This window comes from Pseudorca crassidens, chromosome 1, assembly GCF_039906515.1.
Source record: "Pseudorca crassidens isolate mPseCra1 chromosome 1, mPseCra1.hap1, whole genome shotgun sequence".
NCBI classification, from domain to species: domain Eukaryota; kingdom Metazoa; phylum Chordata; class Mammalia; order Artiodactyla; family Delphinidae; genus Pseudorca; species Pseudorca crassidens.
In genome coordinates, this window is record NC_090296.1 from 40536589 (window position 1) to 40554331 (window position 17743).

The window sequence follows — 17743 nt, forward strand, 5'->3', positions numbered from 1 at the left end:
TGGTCCTATGAATACACACGGTCATTCACTATCGGCCTCTGTCATAATTACAGGCCCAGTGTCTGGGCTAAAGCAGGTGGCAGCTATGCTTTCTAAGGGCTAGGCTTGAAAAAGACTGCAGTAGTGTTGGAGGCTGCCACAAATAATAAACATCGGCTACAAAACCCGATGACTCCAGCTCCTACGGCATTTTACTCCTATGGCGTGAATGCCATCACGCTGGAAACCTTTCACATTGAACAAATGCCCTTTGCAAAGCAGCAATGAAGCAACGAGGCAGAAGATCACCTCCTGCCTACAGCTCCACTATCTGTGCTGCTTAAGACCTAGTCTCACTGATGACTTGACAAACACTAAGTCCTGCTGAAGAAACCCAACTGGGAAGCAACCAGAGGAAGCATCTGCTGGGATCACTGCACGGTGGATTAAGGCTGCCATGAGTCATTTCTGGGGCAGGGAAGAGTTTCCAAATCCCCCCTTGGGCAGTGAGGGCAGACGGTTGTTTCTGTATTTAAGCCTGTGTAGATAGCATTCCAGTTTTTCTAAAATCCAATTTCCTAGATGCTGAGCCTGGACACCTGCACGGCATTCCCCGAGGCCTCTGGCTCCTCGATGGGAAATCTTGCCCTGATCTGCACAGTAGAGAATCTAAGGTCCCCCAGGCTGGCTTAACCTCAGTTCTAAAGCCAAGTGGCCCAGCCCTTTGTCTGTCCCTTGCTCCTCTCTTTTGTTCCTGATTCAACTAACCACAAATGCAAGTCTTTAACATGGGGTGAGGAACACCTGGGGGAATGAAAGCAACTCAGAAATCCCTTTGTCCCACTCAGCCCAGCCCAGCCCAGCCCAGCGTGAGTTACAGGAGGCCAAGGAGCTGGTGCCTGGTTAATAATAGAATTCCTGTCATCACGTGCCTGGTTCCATTGACCGGCTGCAGCCTGGGCCAAGTCTGCCCTGGCTACTGTCAGTTCAGGGATGTTACTTCCCCAGGCCAAAGGGGATAAAAATACCTTCTGCCCTGAAAGTGGCTGTCAGTATAAGCAGTGTGCATTCCCTAAAGCCCCTCCTAAGGACTGTTTTTTAGGAGGTAAAACTGTTGGACAATTGCATGAGGAAACGTTAGAGAGAAAACACCAGTATAGATAGAAGTGCTATGGTACATGTGGCAAGGTGACGTCGCCTAAGGAGGGTGAGTGCAGAGTGAGCGCGGGCCAGGGATGAGACCCCTTAGGGTCCGTGTGCCAGACACCTTCAGAGGTGTCTTGCTCAGCCCATTGAGCCCTTCCTTTCTCAGAGACCTGCCCTGGCACCGTCACATGGGTAAGTGCTGGACATCCTGCACACAGCAAGTTGGACCAAGTTGCTCCCCGCCTCCCGCCCCAGTCCCCTTCCCAGAAAATTGGAACTGAGATAGACAGGTGTTCATGTAGGCTGTGCTGTGTGCAAGAACTGAGGAAACATGAATTAGGGAGCTGAGGCTGCCGCCTCTGTGGTGTCAACACATGAGATGTCTCGGTATATCAGAGCAGTGGAAGCCTGGATGGACAGATGGGGGAGAAGAATGGGGCAAAGATAAGAAAGTGTGAATGGGCCGAGAAGGAAACTACCTGGGTCCCTCACACCCTTCCAGTTTCAGGTCCCCAGAGAGACGTGGCCATTGTGTGCCCTTGGGTTCCACGAGACACCACTGTACCTCTGATTCTTTATTTTCACTTCTCCCTTTTTGCATGACTCTAGTTAAGTGTTTTTCCATTATTTGCTACCAGGAGATTTGTAACTGAAACATTCACCGATTTCTAAGGGGCATGAGGTTTCCTGATTTATAAATCTAGGGTAATAACACCTCTAGCTACACCGATCGTGTGAGGATTAAACCGAAGCCGAGTGCCTGGCACAGCCCCAGACCCAGACAGGGATCTCAACAAATAGACTCTATTGTTATTACTACATCACACAAAGAGGACCAGAGCTACATCTGGGAGACCTTGTGCCCAGCACTGAAGTCCCTGGTGTAGCCAAGAGAAAGCACGGTGCAGGGGTCAGGAGTCAGGAAGCCCGAGATGCCAAGGCAGCTCCTGCTGTGCGCTCTTTATTTTTTCGCTCTCAAAACTCTCATCGGCAAAATGGGGATAATCAGGTGATTGAACTCACAGGTGTTCGAGGATGAAATGATTTAAGCTTAGAATTTCAAACAGTTATGTGGTGGATGCGGAGATGGTGCCCCACTCGTGGAGTACTCGGCCTGGCGAGTACACTGGAGCGAAACGGCAGCCGCAACCGCTACAGCAGCAGCTCCCCGACCCTCGGTTCAGGACAGGAATCTCGAGGGATCAGGGAGTCAGGAGGACCCCAGGGCAGCTGCTGGGTTGCAGGAGCTCTTCCCGATACTGCACAGTCATGGCCCTGAACTGATAAAGTGAACTTATCTTTCTTGGACGTGACTATTTAACAAGGGGTCACGAAACTAGATTTGATGAGCCAGGACACATTGACCAAATAAGTTTTCTCATTTTCCTAATATTAGATAATAATTCATATTCTCTATTTTAAGAGCTTTATAATAACCATAATCATTATTGCAAGGCAAATGTGCTCCCCTATGAACTGCAAACACTATGGTAAACGAGACTGTTTATAGTAGCTATTCTCCCCTTCTACAAAGTCGATTTTTTCTTATAAACAGACTGAGAAAGATGTTTCTGTTTAAACCAAGGATCCATGGTCACTGCCACTGACACATGTAAATCTCATTTAAAGATGTATTTACAGTGAGGATGCAGGTTACCTTTTGGAAATAAGACAAAGAATAGAAACAACATTTAAAGTTAATGACTAATTTAGTTACTGCTTTAAGGCAATGTTAAGCTGGGAGCCACATCAATACTTACTTAGCCAAGTTCTAAGAATTGCTTTGGAATTACTTCTAAATGAGTAACACGTCAACCCTGTATCAAAAGCTGTGGAGTGCTGTTGACCGGCTGTGGACAAGGAAAAGGAAATCTCCAGTAATAGACAATAGATTTCTCATAAGTGCCTCTGTTTTATAATTTTTCTCTGACAAAGTCATCTAGAGGGTGAATAGGGAGTTCAAACCAACAGGAAACCGTTACTGACGTCAAAGAGGTGACAGCAGAAAAGCACCCCTGTGAGGAAATCTGATTGCACCATGCCTGAACTGGAAACAACTTGAACTTAACCACATTAAGAATGATTACAAAGTCTTCAAGGAAGAAACAAGGAGAGGGAATCGAATGGCTTTTTGTTTGTTTGTTTTGTTTTTAATTTATCATTTTGTGCAGCCCAGAAGATATGCGAAGTTAATTCAATTACCCAGCAACTCTTCTGTCAAGCCCACAGGCATGGTACATCCTATCTGAGCTCAGAAACTAGTCTTTGGGAAGGTGAAATATGTCTCCAATATAACAAGCCCTTAGGAGCTTGCATTTTAAACCTGGAGGGACACACAGTTCTTTCCAAAGACCAAGTGTTCTCCTGGCAAACTGGATACGTTACGGTCCTCTCTTATAATGAAACTCGACAAGGCTCATTGGCATATGTACCAGATGAGGGAAACGAGGCAATCGAACCTGCAGGTCAACATCCTGTGAAACATCTGGGCCAGGATGGTTTTTTTAAAGCATAAATAAGCAGCATACGATCAGGGATATAGCAAAGTTGGGGCACAAGTCCTCCCTTCCTGCTGGAGCCTCCTTTGGCGTCTCCGGTCCACACACATCCTGCCCAGTATCACAGGGCTGGCTGTGCTCACTTTGTGCACTTGGTTGTGTTTTCTCTGGAGGACCCGAAACCTTTTAAGGCAAAGTCCAGATGCCAAATGATGTATCTCTAGTACCACCGCCCCCGGTGCCTGGACTACGGTAAGGTTTAATAAACCCTTGAGGAACTACCATAGCAGGAGACCATTTTTGTTTCCCGATAAAATTTAAACGAGATTAGAAAAGTTGGAACAAACCGCCAAGACTAGTTTTACCCGGCCAGTTTGTGGAAGTCAAGTGCAAAGAAGTGAAGTGTCTCGTCCACAGTTAAAACCGTTCGTGAAAGAGTTCAAGAGAGGCAGGTCTGCTTGACGCCACTCCACTTCCCTTTATTTATAAAGCTCTGGTTTTTCTGTTTATAAAAGTAATTACATGTTCTTCGTTCAAATGTAACTACAAAGTAAATACATGGAAAATTGAGAAAATAAAATCACCTGTAATCCTGACACCCAGAGAGAGAAGTCTAAACACAAGGAGAAACAAAACTATTTATGGCTTTTAGCATCTGAAGAACTGCCGATTTTAGAGCACCTAAGATATTTACAAAGTAATTTTAACTACATTCGATTTTCCCCTTATGTCCGAATTATACTTAACACTTTATAGCATGTTTAAAGAACAGAAAAAGAGAAAACAAAAAAACATACCCTTCCTTTTTCACTTACATTACATAATATTTCCTGATGTACTTAGTCATCAAAACCATGATTTTTTTTAACAGTTGCGTACTATTCCCCATGCCATTTCTATGAAGTCCTACAATTAGCTGGATTTCTGCTTACGTTAATGAGAATAAGAGACATGGTATTAACAGTCTAGTCACTGTCCTATGATAAAGATCATTTTTATTAGCCTGGAAAAACAGGCATCTCTGAAAGCAGATTATTACGAACTGGACATGGTTTTTAAATTCTGAATGTAGATTCCCAAAGAAGATACCTTAGGTGATTATTCACTTAAAAAAAAAAAAAAAGGTTTGGTCACTTAAAGGTATGCAGGATAGGATTCCTTTAAATCATTATTTCACATAGTACATTCTTTTTATAAAGATTTTGGTTTCAGCATCAAATAGGAACAAGTCTATTGAAGATATTTATGGATTTAGTTTGTATAGGGCTACAGAATAAAGAGTAAAATAAAGAGTAAAAATTCCGTTATGCCATTTCACTTTAGATTCTTTCTCATGACAGAGGTTCCTAAACTTCGCAACTTGTTAAAGAAGATTTCATGTCTCCCTTTGATCTGTGGATCAACTAGACATTTCTTCCTCATGGGAGGACATTCTGGGTTATAGCTTTCTGATTAAACATTTTGCCAATTAGGTAAGTATCAAATCTGGCCAAGAATATTCCATATCTGCCTCAAGATGATGCCTGGCAACCCACTGGCTGAGAGTCTGTTCCTTCCTCTGCTCTATGGTGCTGCATGCTTGCTGAAGTTTCTGTCTGGAATGTGCCTTCCATGTGCTATTTTGAGTTTGAGACTTCCAGTGTAGCCACAACATCATTCTTCTCTGGCCCTCTGGCTGGGGAATGAGATCCCCTACAATCTCTTCCCAGATCCTTTTTGCAACGTGGGCAAAATATGGATCTCCACTGTCCACTGAGGAAGAAAGATGCAGACTTTCCTGTAAAGGTAGGGAGACCCAAGTAAAAGAGACACAGCTCTAATAAGATGAGGGGCAAAGTGATCAGAAATAGATGAAAAAGTTTACCCAGGGGAGAGGACACTGTGTTACTTTCGTCGAGAAGCTTTAGCTGGTGAAATGAAGTGTGATGGGCCCTTCAAACCCCAAGGATGAGAATGGTGACTAAGGTGGCCACACAAACAACCACATCCCCAATCCAGTGGATAGCTTTGAATCCCTTGGTGAACGGACTTCATCTCGGCACTTGATGGCTCCTCCGAAGAAACCACTTCCTCCTGATTCTTCTTTTTTCCCCCTACCTTTAACCTCCCTTACTTAGAAATCCCTCTTCAGCCTTCCTCTCTTCTCCTTCTATAAACGCCTACTGACATATTTTAAATGACAGTTTCTACTATGCCAAGTGGATACTGACACTAAAATCCACTCCCCATCTGAACAGTGTTTCTGAGCAACATCTTACCGCTGGATTTTCTGCAAAACAAAAACACAACAAAAAAACCCAAAACATTTATTCCGTTCCCCCAGGCTCCCAGCTGGTCAGAACTCTCGCTACTCCTCTCACTCTTTTACTCTAAAAAGTCCTATCAATTCCACCTCCTATGTGTTTCCTTGACTCCATCCCTGTGGCTGCTGCCTTGGAGTAGGAAGGTTCAGCAGGCCAGTGGTTCAACAGCCTTACCAGGGCTGCCCCCCCAGTCTCCTCTCTCTGCAGACAGCCACCTGCAGCCCTCCCAAAATGCAAAGCTTAGGTTGCTCCCTGCCAGTTCCTTTCACCTCATGATTGAGTCTAAACTCTTCAGCAAAGGATGTCTTCTTTCCTCCCTGTATTTCCTCTCCTGCAATCCTGCTACATCAAGTTATTTGGGGGTTCCTGGGCACATCGTACAATTTCAAGCCTCTGTGTCTTTGCACTGCTATTACCTGTCTGGGAGGCCCATCCCCCTTCTGTCTCTGTAGGGCTCCTATTCATCCTTAAAACACAGCTCAGACAGCCCCTCCCATGCAAGGCCTTTCCAACCTCCCCAGGGACCAAGCTATGACTGTCTTCTATCACACAGTGATAAGACTTATCTGTGTTTAGGAAGACCCTTGCCTGAAAGCAACAAAAGGGCAGGTCCACATTTTGTTCTTCCTTATGCCTTCAGTCCCTGGCACATAACGTCCCTGGCTCAGGAAACATTCACTGAATTGAATTAAAAATGCAACGTAGACACAATATTACCATTCAACGTATTAACAGGTAATGTCTGTGGTGGCTAGGATCTACTTTTAATATGTAGAGACCACTCAGTTTTGCAGATAGCCTCTAAGGTATCTATCTTAAGCTGAAATGGCATTCCCATACATGGGAACAAAAGAAAGAAAACAGCAAGTCCGCTTTCCCCAAAGCGCACTTGTATTGCTACCAGCACATTTTTATACACTGGTTGGGAAATATTTCTTAAAGCTTTATCTCTGCTTGTAAATTCCAGTCATATGTACCACACACAGGATAAGAATCTGACTCACAGAGAGGCACCCCTTTAAGACCAGAGTGGTGACGATGATTTTCATAAAATGCCACTCATTCAGTGCTTTGTTGGTAAAGTGGACATATAATCATCAAATGCCAAAACACGAGAAGCTGCACTATTTGTATTGCTTGCTTTCTAACATAACCCATTTTAACTATATGCTCACTGAGCTTACCTTTTGTTCCTTAGATGCCCCAGGCTCTGACACTCAGCGTGCTGTTTTTTTATTTATTTATTTTTTATTAGAGTATAATTGCTTTACAATGGTGTGTTAGTTTCTGCTTTATAACAAAGTGAATCAGTTATACATATACATATGTTCCCATATCTCTTCCCTCTTGCGTCTCCCTCCCTCCCACCCTCCCTACCCCACCCCTCTAGGTGGTCACAAAGCACCTAGCTGATCTCCCTGTGCTATGTGGCTGCTTCCCACTAGCTATCTACCTTACGTTTGGTAGTGTATATATGTCCATGCCTCTCTCTCGCCCTGTCACAGCTCACTCTTCCCCCTCCCCATATCCTCAAGTCCATTCTCTAGTAGGTCTGCGTCTTTATTCCTGTCTTACCCCTAGGTTCTTCATGACATTTTTTTTTCTTGAATTCCATATATATGTGTTAGCATACGGTATTTGTCTTTCTCTTTCTGACTTACTTCACTCTGTATGACAGACTCTAGGTCTATCCACCTCATTACAAATAGCTCAATTTTGTTTCTTTTTATGGCTGAGTAATATTCCATTGTATATATGTGCCACATCTTCTTTAACAGGACAGCTGTTAGGAGTCCCCAAACAGGAGCTCTGTCTGTCTACAAACTCAGAAAAAAACAGAGATAATGCTTATGTCTTTACAAAGAAGATCTGTCACATTTTCTTTGGCCTCTGTGAAAAGGCTAGTGATCCAGCCTACTTGACTTCCCATATCTAGGCTGGACCACCAGACACTCATGTAAGGCACTGGTTTTCAGCTGGAGAGATTCTTCCCCCAGGGAGCATCTGGTCAGTCTGGAGACTTTTTTGGTTGTCGTAACTAGGGAAGTGCCGCCGGCACCTGGTGAGCAGAGGCCGGGACGTTGCTAATCCTACAACGCACAGGGCAGCTCCCTCCCCTCCTGTGACAAAGGGTTATCCTGCCCTCAATATTAGTAGTGGGCAAATGATATCACATTGTACAAATACGGGATTTAAATTTTTTTAACTTATTTTTTTAAAACCTTTTTTACTGGAAAGGTTGAACATTCGCCAGTCATTCAATTCCTTAAACTATTGACCTGCTGGTGAAGGTCAAGGTCTTGGAGGTAAAGTTCTGAGCAATGTGGAGGGAACGTCCTGCTACGGATCTGCCCTGAAGCCAAAGTAAGGAGGGGCAAACCGAGTTTCTGAGCAGGCTCTCACTTCTGCAGGTTTCCAGAAGAGGAACCTGAACCAGTCTCTAAGTCCAGTTCTCTACCTTGTTGGTTGTGGCTCACTTATCTTGAACCGCCTTCCACCACTGGTGAGACACACGCTAGTGCAGAAGGTCTGGGCTTGTCGTGGGCACAGGCTAGTTCCCACTTCACAAGCAGACTATGGGTCAGTGCTCCCTGGGGGTGAGGAGAGGAAGGAAAAGGACAAAGGCACTTCCCACGCGGCCACCGCACAGGAGCAGGAAAACACGTATGGGTGGGAGGGGAGCAGTTTTGCAGGAAGGGCTCTCCTCTTTTGTTTTGGTTGGGAATTATACATTATATCATTTTAACGTTGAAAATATCATACACAATGAGAATGGAATTGAGACTCTGGGAGGAGTTCCAAGACTCGCTTTGTGAGACCTAAGCAATACATCATTACAGACCATCCTAAAGAAATGGGTAGGAGTGAGCTCCAAATACAGCCGGTTCTTTTGCTGTGCAAATATACTAAAAGCTGGACGCCTGCACTGAAAGGAAACAGGAACTCCCTGGGTGGTCCCAAAGGGGCTTGCCAGAGCCCGCCAGTGGAGCGGGAAGGTCTGCTGGTGAGACAGCCAAGGTGCTCTCTGACAGTGGAAGGCTGGACGAGGAACCCTGCACAAGTCAGTCTCGACGGCACTGATAGGGGGGTGGGGGCAGGGAATGAGACCAGTCTTTCCAGAGGGATGAAGAACACTGTGCCAGTTACAATGGTGAGCATGGGAAGTAAGCCTGCTCTTCCATGACGCCTCCTGCTTTGGGCCCCAAGCCCAGTGGTGCTACAGAACCCATCGCCGTCCCTGCCCCCAGGAATCTCCATCAGGTCTTCAATTCACTGCACCACACAGGCATCCACATGCAAATGCAACTTCAATACAAGCCCCGCAGACTCTCTTCTAAGCGGATGGCTGCTCTGAGCCTGTCCTAAATGGCAATCCCAGAACTGCTACCATGACCAGCCTACCGTGGAGGGTCAGCAGCTGACTCTATGTTACGAACAGGCTGCTCAGGCCCCCGAACTCCCCGGGAGGACACCGGTTCCGTGAGGGAAGGGGCCCCTCCTTGCTCCGTCCACTGCTGCATCCTCAGGGCTCACCCGAGCCTTCACCCTGAAGGAACTCTGTGCACATTTGCCAAATGAATGAACACCCTTGATCTTCACCTACTGGTGGACAAGCCTCTGTCACTACAAGTCGGCTAAGCTGATAGTGACTGACGGGGCTGATTCTGTCCTGAGGGGCCCCGGATTGTTCTGGGGCCTAGTGGAGATGGGCGCAGCTGGGTTCTAACCAGTGATGAAGCAATTATGGAAAATGCAAGTATTTCAAAACTAGGAGACATTATGGTCTGTGGTTTTCACCCAGACCAGTTGGGTTTCTAGACTGCACGATTCTGGGTTCAGGGTAAGGGGGACCCACTCCAGCCACCCACAGGTGTCGTGTCAGGCCCTGGCCTCAAGGTCCCAGTTGGTCCTGGCAGAGGCCAACCCAGCTTCCCAGAGAAACACCCGCAGGCCACCCTCAGGTGCTGCTGGTTAGACTGTTAGTTTGATAGTCATTCTGGTTGCCCTTCTGAGGAGAGACTGGCCTGTAGGTAAAATTTTCCCCCAGAGGCCAGTCCTCGTTTTCAGCTACCTTTCCTTTGGTAGCATGGAGTAAACACAGCCATTATACTGTCTATGCCATGCGTGTGAATCTCCTCTTCCCAGCTAGACTGAGGATTAAAAGCACTGCTTCTCCCCCTAGCCCTCCATCAGTGTGATCCCGGACTGGCTGACTTCTCACTCAACTATTTGGTAGAAAGCCCATCCCCTTCTCATGCCTGGAGCCACTCCTGGCACCTCAAGCCCAGTGCTTTAAAACAGGGCCTGCTGAGGCGGGAGTATCTATAGTTTGGCAGGTTCCCAGGCACAATCAGGGAAAACCGTAACCAAAACTCACTGCCACAAAGCCTCGCCAGTCATCGGGAAGCACAAGGGCCGCGTCTGACCCTGGCCACTCTCAGATAAGTCGACGGAAGTGACACACAATTCACGAACCGCCTTACAACCACGGAGGTGGGGAGTCCAGGCCATCTCTGGGTCATCGGTGTGGATGACAGCCAGTGACGAGGCCAGTTACAGCTGAACAACCTCAGAGGAAAACACATGGCAACCCTTTCAAGCCCTTTGGTCACACCAAGTGTTCTGGCAGTCCTCCCTGAGCAGAGACAGCCAAAGGAACAGCAAGGACTTCGTGTCCTCCTATTTCCCATTCATTTTCCCGGCCCTACTGAGTCACAGATAGTCGGGGAGCCGGGAAGCCTCCGAGGACAGAAGCAAAGGTCCTAAATCAGCCTCCCAGAAACGCAGAGCCCAGAGATGGCCTATGTGCATTCTCTTCCCATCTGGAACACGATTAATAAGTTGGGAACATGCCCAACTGGGAAACACCATGTTCTGGTTCATTTTCTATTTTGATCTGAGCCAAAGGCAAACTATACCAAATGACCCATAAGCGGCCCATAAGCAGACCAAATGGTGTTTATGGCACTCACTGCTCAGGGAAAGGAGGAAACCCAGTTCCAAACAGGGACGAGGAAATGGCCTCTCCTTAGGTATTTTATAAAAGGCCACAAAACTGTATGTTGTGAAAAACTGCCTTTACTCCTGCCTGATGACACTCTCCTCAGCTGTACACACTGCAGAGAGAGGATACTTCTCTTTGTGCCATATTAGATTATTAAAACTGGACGACCTGGTTAAGAATCCACAGACTGACTCCTGCTTGCTGTGTGATCTGGGGCAAGTTCTTTAACCTCTCTGGACCTCAGTTTCCAGACCTTTAAAATGAGGATAATAGTATCTATACCCCCATGGACTGTTTTGAGTATTAAATGAGATATTTCATTCAACAGCTATTTATGGAAATACCGAATTGTACACTTGTCTAGACACTGGTAGTGAACACGAGCACCCAGAATATGCTAGGGTCTCGGTGAATAGTACCTGCTGCTGCTACTTCATTCTTCACCCACCCCTTCTGCGAAGCTGGCGCAGTGAGGCGCCAAGAATCGACCAGCTATGTGACGTGTTAACAGAGGGCTCTTCCCCTTGCCCGGGATGTCGCTGTGATTTAGAGCGTAGCGGGTAAAGCTGTACCAGGGGCCAAGTGGCCAAGCTGCCGCTTCCAGATGCTCCCTGCACACCGGGAAAGGGAATGAGGGCTGGAGGGGCTGCAGGGCGGTTGGGTGTGCAGGGCTGACTGCACCTCCCACCCCCACCTGAACGAAGTCCGTGGGGGGTCCCTATTGGGAGGCATTTCTGCCAACAGGTCTGTGACAGAAGGGCACAGGAGGTGCTTATCTGGGGAAAAAAAAAAAAATCCAAGGCAGGGGACCTTCCTCAAGACAAGGGGACTATTAGCTAAGTCAAGATGAGAACTCAGGGCTCTCCTGTTGAAGGCTACAGTGTAGTGACCTCCTGATGAGATTCTGAAAGATGCATTCCAGGGCCACACGACCATCCTGCTGCCTAACTCTTCTGTCTGTCTGTCTGTCTCTCTCTCACATGTACACCCCTTTGCTAATATTTAATATGACGATGGAGACAATAACCCAGAGAAAAGACTGTTTCCCTGCACCCATGCTGGCAGGCGATTTTCAGACATATTTTAAGTGTGATTTAAGTGCACCAAAATCAGTTTGCACCGGTTGTGTAAGCTGACAGCACTTAGGTCACAAGATTCCTAGCCGCCCTACCCTTCAAAGGCTGGATTTCTGCTTTGTTGACCGACACTGAGTGGCAGCTTCTTAGGGAAAGCAATGCCCCTGCCAGGAGCCCCAGGTGCACTGCTTCGCCGACGACCCCTGCAGGTGACACCCGAGGACACCCCATCAGTAGGGAGGTGAGAGCACTGGGCTTCTGTCCCTGTAAAAGGAGGTTTTGTGTAATCTGTCCCCCGTCCCTCGCAGGGCAGCAGCTCACAAATGCAAACAAGTTCTCTCCCAAAAACCGGGCTCGTGGACCTGACGCGGCCGGGGTAGTGCCGACGAGAGGCAGCTCTTGGGCACCAAGCACAGTGTGTCTTATGTTTTCCAAATGGAAGCCTTTGCTCTAACAAACTGGGTCTCTGAACAAAGGCTAAAGCATCTGACCAGTGTTTACTCTGCCACTCCCCCTCCTGCTGCTGCTGCCTCTTTGTTCTTCCTGGTCTCGGCCCTCAGCACTCAGCCAGGGCTCCAGGAGAGCCAAGGAGAGCCCCTGGGAGCTGGGGGTGGGGAGACCCGGAGCCTAGGCCATAAATGCCAGCAGGCTCGGCTGCCGGCACAACAGTCACTGATTAAGATGAAAGGCGTGTGAAGTGAATTGAACCTGAAAGAGCGGGGAAGGTGGCCTACACCAGGCCAGCAGCCCAGACCCTGGGCCCTGCTCCTTTCATAAGGCCTCACTCCTCCCACCCTCATCCACAAAGAAACAGAAACACATTGCAGAAACTGACAAACGAGCAAAGAAGAAAAAGATCATCCCTAATTCCACAACCTTCATAACAGTCCCTGGTAGTTTACTGGCATCATCTCCTTTCAGGCTTTTTTTGGAGGAGGGGCCAGGTTTGCCACATTGCAGTCCTGGGTGAAACCTGATATAGATTCACGCCCCTAATCATCATAAATTCTGTACTGTTTCCCGGCTTCCCATCTCCGAGTTCCACCATTTACTCTGTTAGATTTAGGGCAAGTAACTTAACTCCTTCACTTTAGCACTCGGCAAAATAAGGATAATTAATTGTACCCATCTTCTACGGCTGATGTAAGAATTATATGCAATAAATATTACACGTTAGATGCTTCTGACAGTAACACACGATGATCTAACTACTTAATATTCAATTATTTTTCTACTGGCTGAAAATCTTCATCAAATAGTGCATTGTTTAAGTAGACTCCTATTGCTGAAGGCTGAAGTTGTTTCCAATATTTTCCTCTTATAAATAATGCACTGAAAGTTAAACATCTTTATGCATAACATTTATTTTATTCTTTACGTTGTTTTCTTTGGCTAGATTATCAGCAATAAAATCAACAGATCCAAGAGTATATGCATTCTTATAAGTCTGGATCCAGGTTATCAAATTATTCACAAACGATTAGGATTTACAGTGCTTTCAGAAATTTATGAGGATGCCAGTGGAATGATATACATGCAAGTAACAAGCATTATATTGAAAAAATCGGGGCAGTAATTCATGGGCTCATAATTCTATGCAGCAAACGACAAATTATCTAATATTTGAAATTCGCTTATCTTTTTGTTCTGGCCAAGAACAAAAGGAGTTTCAAAATGCCTACTTTGTGGGTGTTTACTGTCACCTCCATGTGGGGGTCTGTGCTGGCCCCTGGGAAGGCACAGGACATCTTTCTGGTGTGGGAAAGGAGGCGGTCATCATAACACCGAGTTGCCGCGCGTGTAGCAACGGCGTGTCTGCATTCTCGCCTTTGGTCCTCACAGCAATCCTGCTTTCATCTCAACCATGAGACCTTGAAGGCTCAAAGGAATTTTAAGGTGGTTGCAAGCCATTCAGACAGAGGAAAACAGAGCTGGAAGAACTTAGGTCTTCCGTTTCCAAAGGCAGAGCTGTTTCCATATCAGCAGGTTGGAGGTGAGTCAGGGCAGACAGGAGGGGCTTTAAGCAGATGCTGAACCAACAACCTCAATGCTGTATAAGACACCAAGTGGACGGAGCCAGGCTGCAGAGTCAGCCTGACCCAGAGATAAACATTGTCTCCACCACTCCCAGCCTAAGGGGTCCTCAGCAAGTTGCTCCCTTTCTCCTGGGCCTCAGAGACACGCATTCTGCAGGGCTGGACGGCAAGTGGACTGCCGTCTCTGCCAGCGTCTTCACAGTGAAGTGACACATTGCAGACTAGCATCTCACTTCAGAGGCCAGGGCCTGCCAAACCCAGTTTTTAGCTAAAAGTACTTTTTAGCTAAAAGTAGTCATTTACCTGCTTTAATTTCTCATGGTAACTAACATTTTCTGTTCTTTATAGTTAGTTTTTCAGTAGCAAATGGCGATAGTGACTGAGGATTTCTGACAGATGGACAGATGCAGAGAGCAAATGCTATGCATATGTGGAGTCTGATACCTTGCAAATCCGAGAGAAGGCTTAAACTACAGCAAAATGGAAACTGTATATCTCTATCTCAGCATGAGAAAAATGCACTTGGTTCTTTTAAGTTGGTTCTTACCACTTTATCAATTAGACTTAGGGCAAGGGAAAATTCCCATTATCCTTTGCTTTGGAGACATCTACTGTAACACACAAATTTTAACCCCAAAGTCAGCTCCTGTCTCTCTGGTGCAGAAATAAAAAGCACCTTGCGGTAACGACTGCCACCTTGTGGCCATATATGAAACTGTCACTAGGAAAAATAGATGGCCCATGTTAAAATAAAGGCTTCACCGGCTGAACACTGTGGAAATAACATGTGGACACTAATATTTGGCGATACGGTAGAGTTTATATTTTCCTGGAAAATTTTGCATTGTATATTCTATATTTATTGGTCTCCCAATCTGGTCCAGGTTAAGTTCTTTTCTACTACAACACCCTGTAATTGTTGGTAAGACCTCAGACTGCTTCCCCAGAATCACGGGGATTTCCTTCGGTAGGTAAAGTCCCCTGGAGTTGGGTAGATGACGCTTCTTTATTTGTTCATTAGAGTAACTTGAAGCAGCCACTGCACAACCATGTCCGTCAACTGTTAATACCATCTAACCCAATGTCATAGAAAACCATCTGCACTTTGGCGCAGCCCTGGAAAGACGACCTGAGTATGGCCCTGTCCGGCTCATGGAATGAGGAGAAGGCAAGCCTGAAGCTCAGGCGGGTGACCAGTACCACCCATCAGTCTTGCCTTCTTCACAAGGGTGTTCTCACGCTCAGGGCTGTCACCCCACTCTTCTCCGGGAGAACAGCTGGATGAGGGCTGATGAAGGGCTTCAGGTGGACAGAGCACAGAGCATGGGAAATAGTGTTTTGGGGATACTCTGGGTAGCAGTGGAGAATGGGCAGAACCGGAGCTCTGAAGGAACCATGGACCCGGAGATGGGAAGCAAGAATCGGGCAAGGTGGTAGGGGCGGCATGGACTCCAGGGACTCCAGGGACTCCAGGGCTCCTGGAGCCACCGAGGACTCTGATGAGGAGGGCGTGGCCTCAAAGAGCCTAGACCATGAGGGGCGGGAAGGAGTGCAGAGGAAACCGAAGCCCAAGAAGCTATTACTTGAACCCCAGCTCCTTCCAACATACTCAGACAGCATGGGAATGCACGCTGTGCATCCCCTTTCACACACCCTCCTGTCTCCCGGCTTGCAGTGTTCCCTGCTCCGTCCATTCCCTAAGCTGTACATGCGTCTTTGCCAACACAAGGGACCCTTAAACACACGTGAACGCTCAGCCTCACTCACCGTCAGAGAAATGCCGGTTAGAACTCCAAAGACACCTTTTCAAAAATCTCTCCAACCACCAAAATGATAAGTAGCATGCCATGACAGGAGGGTGGGGGAAATAAGCCTTCTCACACATGGTTTGGGAGTAGGAATTTAGAAATACAGCCAGCAAGTGGTAAGAGCTTGGGCTCAGCAGTCAGACTGAAAACGTCTGCCACTTGGAAGCTAAATTTCTTCCTGCCTCAGTTTGTTCATCTGTAAAATGGGAGTGATGTTAACAGAACTTACTTCATGGGATTACTGTAAGGATTACTGAGATAATACACATAAAGCACTTAGAACAGTGCCTGGTATTCAAATGATAAAGTGTTAGTGGGGAGAGAGGGCCAACTAGATAAAATTATAAATGCATCTACTTCTGACAAAGCAGTATCACTTCTAAGAGTGTATCATATAGAAATCATAGCACAAGTACCTAAAGATAAAAGTACAAAGAGACTCACTGCAACTTTGAAATAAAAGTCTAAGTACAGCCTAAATATATAGCAATAGGAAACAAGTTGAATAAATTGCATCATGTTCTTAAAATGGAATAGTATGTAGCCATTAAAAATGACGCAGCCAGGTATATACAAATATAAGACAATCTCAAGATACATTATTACATTTTTTCAGAAAAATAAGGAGAATGGGGATGCAACTTACAATATGGTGACTACAGTTAATAACATAGTATTGCATATATGAAAGTTGCTAAGAAAGTAGCTCTTAAAGGTTCTCACCACAAGAAAAAAATTCTGTAACTGTGTGATGATGGATGTTAGCTAGACTAATTGTGGTGATCATTTTACCACATATACAAATATCAAATCATTATTTTGTACGCTCAAAACTAATACAATGTTACATGTCAATTATACCTCCATTTTTTTAAATGTGTAAATTTTGCGAGATGCATTACAGAGATTTACTTCCTTAATAAAACCGTTTTGGATTTTTTTTTCCCTTAAAAAAAGGATACAGAATGGTGGACAAATACATACTATCATTTGTGCTTTTTAGAAAAATAAATATGGATGCATATATGTGGTGTGTGTGTATACTTTTGGGTGCAAAAAAACTCTCTGAAAGGCTACACTTGAAACTAGTAATAATTGTTCCTTTCAAAGAGAGGGTATGGTTACTTGGAGGATGCTTATACTACCTATTGCAAAAAAAAAAAAAAAAAAGGTTTTTAATAGTTAAAAAATGCAATCTGATATGTCATTCCTCTGCTTAAATGTCTTCCATTTGTTCTTAGCACTAAAACCCTAGCTCCTTTAACAGCGCCTACAGCGGCCTGGGCTACTTCTGCAGCCTCAGTTCTCACCAGGCCCCTCCTCAACTTCACATTTTATGCTCGTGAGCTTTATTTACACCTCCTCTTCCCGTTTACTAGTAGATCCATGCCTGAGCTGTTTAAACTTTATTGCATATTCGCTTTCATTCTCTTTGCCTGACGAATTCTGACTGGCCCTTCTGGTTCCGGCATAGCTGTGACTTTCCCTAGAAATGCATCGCAGCATCACTGGACCAGGTGGGACGCCCCCATCCTGCTCCCATCACACCCTTTACATCCCTGATGGTAGCAGAGGCAAGGGACATGTCCTGAATTCTCCTTCAGAATGCCTTTGACAGCAAGAAGATCAAGAAATATCTGTGCCAGACCCTCTTGCTGCCTTCACAGGAGCCCTCTTCCCTCTCCACTGACAACAGGAGCCCAGTTCTGAGCCCAACGCTAAATGGGCTACAGAGTGTCCTGCCCCAGGGGATACGTCAAGGTTGATGCGAGCCAACCATGATAAAGCAGCTTATCTTGACTCGATATTTGCTCTTCCAGCCTCCTTTGCAGCTCAGGGTGAGCCTGTAACTCAGGTCTAGGAAAGATTTTTCTCTCCTTGATAAAAGGAGA

General features: G+C 46.0%; 1 protein-coding gene across 1 annotated transcript in view; it reads right to left on the bottom strand.

Moving 5' to 3' along the window:
* Positions 1–17743, bottom strand: part of PRKCH (protein kinase C eta) — a 223433-nt gene that overhangs the window by 68326 nt on the left and 137364 nt on the right. The gene's annotated exons all lie outside the window — the stretch shown is intronic.